The sequence below is a fragment of the Sorex fumeus genome, unplaced genomic scaffold, assembly GCF_029834395.1.
Source record: "Sorex fumeus unplaced genomic scaffold, SorFum_2.1 ptg000086l, whole genome shotgun sequence".
Lineage (NCBI taxonomy): Eukaryota > Metazoa > Chordata > Mammalia > Eulipotyphla > Soricidae > Sorex > Sorex fumeus.
Window position 1 is genome coordinate 16,811,715 of NW_026606143.1, and position 6,596 is coordinate 16,818,310.

The window sequence follows — 6,596 nt, forward strand, 5'->3', positions numbered from 1 at the left end:
AATACACAGGGTCTACTCCTGACTCTGCACTCAGGAATTACTCCCGGTGGTTCTCAGGGGACCATATATGAGATGCTAGGAATCGAACACCAGTTGGTCGCAGGTCATGTGCAAGGCAAACTCCATACCGGCTGTGCTATCGCTCCCAGACCTGTTCATTTCTGATGTAAAATTCAGCAAATTATGTCTAAATTTAAATCTAAACAGATTATAAATTTAGAAGTGCAGGGACAGGAAGGCAGAGAGTGGCCGTGGTGAGTTCCTCAGGCGTGGCATCTCGACAGATGTGTGAGCATGAGGAGAGCTGGTGAGACCGGGGTGCTCAGTGGGCATGAGCCCATGTTGGCCCCCTTCCAGGAGCAGGAGACCTTACTCGTCTCACCCCTACCCTCTGCTCCACCTTGTTCTGGAGCCACCTGACGCAGGGGCTTTAGCCAACCAAACAGCCGGCCAGCCTGGGCAGGTGGGCCCTGCTGACCTCCTGGCCTTCACGACCACCCGCTGGGCAGGTCTCCCAACAGCCTGCTTATGCTTCAGGATTCAAAAGGAGACTGTCTGCTTTCTCTTATGTAAGGTTTAAGGGCTGGGGTGATAGCACAGCGGGTAGGACATTTTGACCAATGGGAGATCAGTGCTACAGTGCAGTGTTACTTGGGTATCTATCCAAAAGAACTGAAATCAGGATCTAAAAGAGTTATTGTACTCCCATCTTTATTGCAGCATTATTGACAGCATCCAAGACATAAAACAGTCCAAATATCCTTCAGCAGATGAACTGATAGAGAAAATATGTTCTAGTAGCCATCACTCTTTCACCTCCAAAAGTGATCTTAAGTGGTCTCAAATGATTTGCTGTTCACTTGACCTGGAAAAATTCTACAAAATCATGCAAATTAAGAGGTTCAATGCTCCCTGTTCACTTTAAAAATAATCTTTCAAATGCCCAAACCATCAGAGGCATGCATATTCAAAAAGCCACAACTCAGCTGAATATTGGCACTCTCCAAAAGCAATACATGCCATTCCTTTATTGCAGTCGTGGTGTCAGTAGGTAGGCACAGGGTAAACCATGGGCACAGGCTCATGACTCAGAAAGAGTCTTTAATTTTTACTGCACATGCTGAAACATATAAAGTAATGTTGAACCTAAGGGTTTAGTGGTAGATTCTCTGGTCATTGACCATGTCCAGGTGAACGAAGTTCCTAAGTTCCAACAGTGCCTTCAGGGTATCTGGTCCTATTAACTTTACATGAGTTCTCTCTCTGTGCCATATGATCCTTACTGAAAAAGAACAGATTATCCCTAAACCGTAAGAGCGAGTTGAGCAGAAGAAAAAGGTATCACAGAAAGAACTGAAGAAGAAAATTTGTATGGCCTGGGGATAAACAGCATAAAATTATTAGAAATATATGTTGCTAAACTGTGTTCTATACATACAATGGAATCTTACCAAATTTTTACAATTAGGAAATCCAGGTCAGAGCTTGCAACCAGCTCATCTGGGTTTGACCCCGGTACTCCATATGGTTTCCCAAGCAGCCCCAAGAGTGATCCTTGAGCACAGAGCTAGGGGTAAGCACTGAGCACCAGGTGTGGCCTAAAACAAAAACAAAACAAAACAAAAATCGGAACTCCTACCATATTTAACAAATAGATAGACATAGAAGACATTTATGCTAAGTGAAATGAGTCACAGAAGGATAACTACTGCATGATTTTACATAGCAAAGTTATTTTAAATAGTCAAACTTTTTAAAAGCCAAGAGTGGAATAGTGTTGATGGCAGAGAAGCAGGGTGGAGATAGAGAATTTCTCAAAGAGTAGAGTGCTAGATATGCTAGATAAGTTACAGCAAATACTATAAAACAGTGTATACAATTAGCAATATCATATTGTACACTTATAACTTTACTGAGGGTACTTCTCATATAAAATTTACTTAGCACAAAGAATAAAAATAAGGAGATGCATGAAGTCATTTGGAGGTGACCTGATTGTGGCCATGGTATCATAAAACATGCTTTGGTCAAAGTCAACAAATTGTATAAAATATGTTCTTTGTGTACTAAGTGCATCTCACCAAACCTAAATAAATTCTAATTCCTTCCCTTTGCCTATAGATTTCTAAAGGTGTCAGCCCATCTAAAGGAACTATGTAAACAGTTTTATACACGTACTACACAAAGCCGTTTGTGTTCAGATTTTTAACCTTTCAGTAAATTTATCTAATGTATTTCTAGTTTGTCATATCCTCAGTTGTGATCATTGAGATTGTTATAATGACAAAAAAAATGGGGAATTGAAATGAGTTGTCCCAAGGAATATCTCTTTGGTATTTGGTTTATTGGCGAGTCTTTGTAGTTAAGAAAGAACATTGTCTTCTCTATCTTCCAATGTGCATGACTGCCATTTTAAATGACTTTGTGAATAGTCTAATAAGATACTTCCATCTCAGAGGTGACGGCATGACTTCCCTACCCTCAACCATTACCATTTAAGTCCTTTAAGTGTATGAACAGCTGGATGAGAACACGAGAACTGGCAAAGAACCAGTTCTCACTTGAAACCCCAGTGAAAACAGTACTATGGCATTGAGGGGAAAGCATACTTAATCTACAGCATCGAGACTGGTGAAAATCTCCATACATAACTTTCCTTTGTTTGTATCCTTCCTAACTTACTGAACTCACCTATAAATTATGAACTGTACACCTATAAATTATTGCCATTCTGCAACTATATTTTTAGCATGCATTTAATTATTTCCAACAGGACACCATGTTTTTGAAAAGTGTTGTTCTCAAACTAATACAAAGTTTCCATATTATTGAATGGAGGAAAGGAAAGAAAAATTGACATCAAGATATTTACTCATGCTTATTTGTTATTATTATGGAATTATATATGAGAACATTATCATACTTTACTTCTTGGCTCTCATTACTCACTGAAATTTTGAATTAATCCTAAAACAATTAATTATCTTAGTAATAGATTTCTTTTTTTGTAAAGCATATGCCTTTTATAAGCCTATCACAATTCTAATATTACTGTGAAAATCATTCTTATAGTTAATAAGAAAAGTAATTTCAGACTATAGAAATGGTACAAGAATAGTATCAAGAAGCATTGTATATTCTTCACCTAATTTCTTCAGTGTTAATTTATTGCCATGTTCCCTCCTGCTCAATCTTGTATTAAAGATCTGATGTCTCTGTATATCTGAATATTTCTGTATTTCCTTTTAAAAACTAGGGGCATTCTCACATATACGCATAGTCCATTAGCTACATTAGAAAATTGACATTGATACACTAGACAGTCTACAGTACAGACTTTTTCAAATTTTATCAATTGACCTCATATTCATGACAGTACAAAACAAGAAAAAAAATTCCTGTCTCAGGATCTAATCAATGCATCTAAGTATTACATCTCTTAAATCTTCTTTCATCAGAATGAGTTCCTGTCTATCTTTCCTGACCTTGACATTCTTTTTGAAGGAAGCAGACTAATTTGTGGAATAGTTCTCATGTCTTTTATTCCTGCACTCTAGGATAACAATTTATAAACTACCACTACCTTCGAAATGTTTTTTGGACTTCCATTATCAATTGCATTCAGTTAACATCTGTGAAGAGTTTTCTTTAATTTGGTTTATATAGAGACAGATTATTCAACAGTGTAGTAAAATTATTTTCAACTATGTGATAGGTATTCTGCTTTCTGCTCTGTTTTGGTTTTGTTTTGGCTGCATGCTTGCCTACTATACTATAGCTCCAGTCCCAAAGTAGACTGCTTTGGTTGTCAAAGGTAATAATTTCAATAAAATATGGCCATGTCCTTGAATATTACATGGTTATATATGCAGACATTTTTCTAACTGTGGATTATAATATATCTCTTCTCCATATCTTGAGGAGTAAAATGTGCTTTTAAAAAAGATTATATTTGTCCTTTCAGATTTTGATAGTCAAATTATTTACCCTAAGTTAATATCAATAGTTGGTACATAAAAAAGCAGAAACTCTCATAAATAAATTTATTTTTATCAATAAATTTACTGGATATTTTAATATGGAGAAGAAAGAATAAGACTATTTTTCTTCAATAGGTCTTGTCAGTTCTAGGTTTTCTAGAGATAGCATGTATCTAATTTTATAAATTTTAATTACATATTGATGCATGTTTTTCTAAACTAAGTTTTGATTTGTTATATAAATAAAATAGTTAAAATTTAATATGGGGACTAGAGAGATAGTACAATAGGTCAGATGCTTGCCTTGACTGTGGCTATCCCAAGTTCAATCCCTAGTATCCATAAGGTATCCCCCCAGCACTGCCAGGAGTGATCTCTGAGTGTAAAGACAGGAATAAGTCCTGAGTACCACTCGTTGTTGCCCAAAAATGAAACAAAGGAAAAAATCATATAGGGTCAGATAGATAACTCAATGGGCAGAGTACAGGCTTTGCCCAGATTCAATTCGTAGCACTCCTTGATTGCCTAAGTGCTACCTGGAATGGGAACAAAAACTGTAGTCACCAGGCTTCAAATAGCTGTTGAATACAATTAACCTCCATATGATAGCACAGCAGGTAAGGCGTTTGCCTTGCACGCTGCCAACATGGCCGACCCGAGTTCAATTCCTCCACCCCTCTTGGAGAGCCCGGCAAGCTACCGAGAGTATCTCACCTGCATGGCAGAGCCTGGCAAGCTACCCGTGACGTATTCGATATGCCAAACACAGTAACAACAAGTCTCAAGATGGAGACGTTACTGGGCCTGCTCGAGCAAATCTATGAACAACGGGAGGACAGTGACAGTGACAGTGATAAACACTCTTTTTATTTGTTTGTTTTTGTCTTTGGGACACAAAGTGGCAATCAACTCCTGGCAGTCGTCAGGGGACCAAATGTGTTCCCAGGGATTGAATCCAGTTTGGCTGCATAGAAGGCAAACACCCTACCTACTGCATTCTCACTCCAGCGCCTAAGTACTCTTTGATTAATATAGATAATACAGATATACATATACTAAGTTCATATATTATCCCCTATGGGTCATAGTTATTTGAATCATATTAAAGCAACAAATATTACATAAATAATTTGTTTTATGGAATTCAGTAGTATATTCAAATATGTTTTGTGGCACAATATTCTGTTGTAATGTTTAGGTAATGAATAAATCTATGATCATATTATTTTGAGAAAAATTCTATGCTATGTTCTTTGCTTAGAGATTGGCAGTGCATCTTGAAATAAAGATTATATCTACAGTAAAAATAAAAAATAACATAATATAAATAAATTTACTTTTATTTGAGGTCAGTGTCTCTAACTTGTCCTGTAGATGTCTTTATAATTCCCACTGATATCCAATTAAATATTTTTGTTGAGTATGAACCTCATCAATAAGCAATGAAAAAAATGTCTTCCTCATCTATGAAAAGATAATTGATTTATACAATCAGGAAATGTATAACTTTGATTTCATTAACCCATCATATTTATAATCATACAATTATACACATGCTTTTATCACTGTCCTCCCGTTGTTCATCGTTTTTGTTCGAGCGGGCCCAGTAACATCTCCATTGGAGACTTTTTGTTGTTACTGTGTTTGGCATATCGCATACATCACGGGTACCTTGCCAGGCTCTGCCGTGTGGGCGAGATACATGCTTTTATACTTATAATTAAATTTAAAATCTGTGGATCATGTTGGAAAGTGACATTGCATAAAATATTTGATCACTTGATCACTTGACATTCTGTTGCTAATCAAGTTGCTCGAGCGGGCACCAGTAATGCCTCCATTCATCTCCGTTGCATGCTAATGTAGCTTAATATGCCCATTCTAGGAAAACGAACAGCTTAAAACCGATCGTTCAGGGTCTTGACGAAGAAGTCTGACCATCTCATAGGTGGGCAGCCATGCGATCTTTTGACATCCCGTGTAATTCAGCCGGTAATGGCTCTAGTCCAGCAGTCGACTCCAAATCTCATTACGTGTCCAGCCCATCTGATTCTCGATGCCTTGGCAAATGAGACAGCATCCCTGATTCTTGACCGTCGATGGAGTTAGGAACTCTGGATTCTTTCTCTCATTTGAGTGAAGGGTGATAGTCCAAGCATAGCTCATTTGATTCCTCTTTGGGATACCGGAATAGCGTTCTCATCCTATTTGCATAGGGTCCAGGTCTCTGAGGCGTATGTTAATGCAGGAAGAACAGTAGAATTGAAGAGATGTGCCAGAAGCCAGAGGTTCTTTGTCCTCTTAGCTATTTCTTCAACGTTCTTGAAGGCGTTCCAAGCCACTCTCTTCTTCCTGCACAACTCAGGTGCCAGGTCATTTGTCATGTTGACTTCTCAACCTAAGTACACATAACTGTTGCATTCGGAGATGTTCATTCCGTTGAGAGTCAATGGAATGTCAGGAACGAGACCATTTCTCATAAACATTGTCTTTGAGATTCAGCTGTAGTCCAACCTCTCTACACTCAAGGTCGAAGTTGGCCAGCATTTGTGCCGATTGGCTAATGTTTTGTGTTATTAGAACGATGTCATCTGCGAAGTGGAGATGGCGCAATTG

General features: G+C 37.9%; 1 pseudogene; it reads left to right on the forward strand.

The window, feature by feature from the left end:
* Positions 1-848: 848 nt before the first annotated feature.
* Positions 849-1,386, forward strand: LOC130039257 (60S ribosomal protein L17-like; annotated as a pseudogene).
* The last annotated feature ends 5,210 nt before the right edge of the window (positions 1,387-6,596 follow it).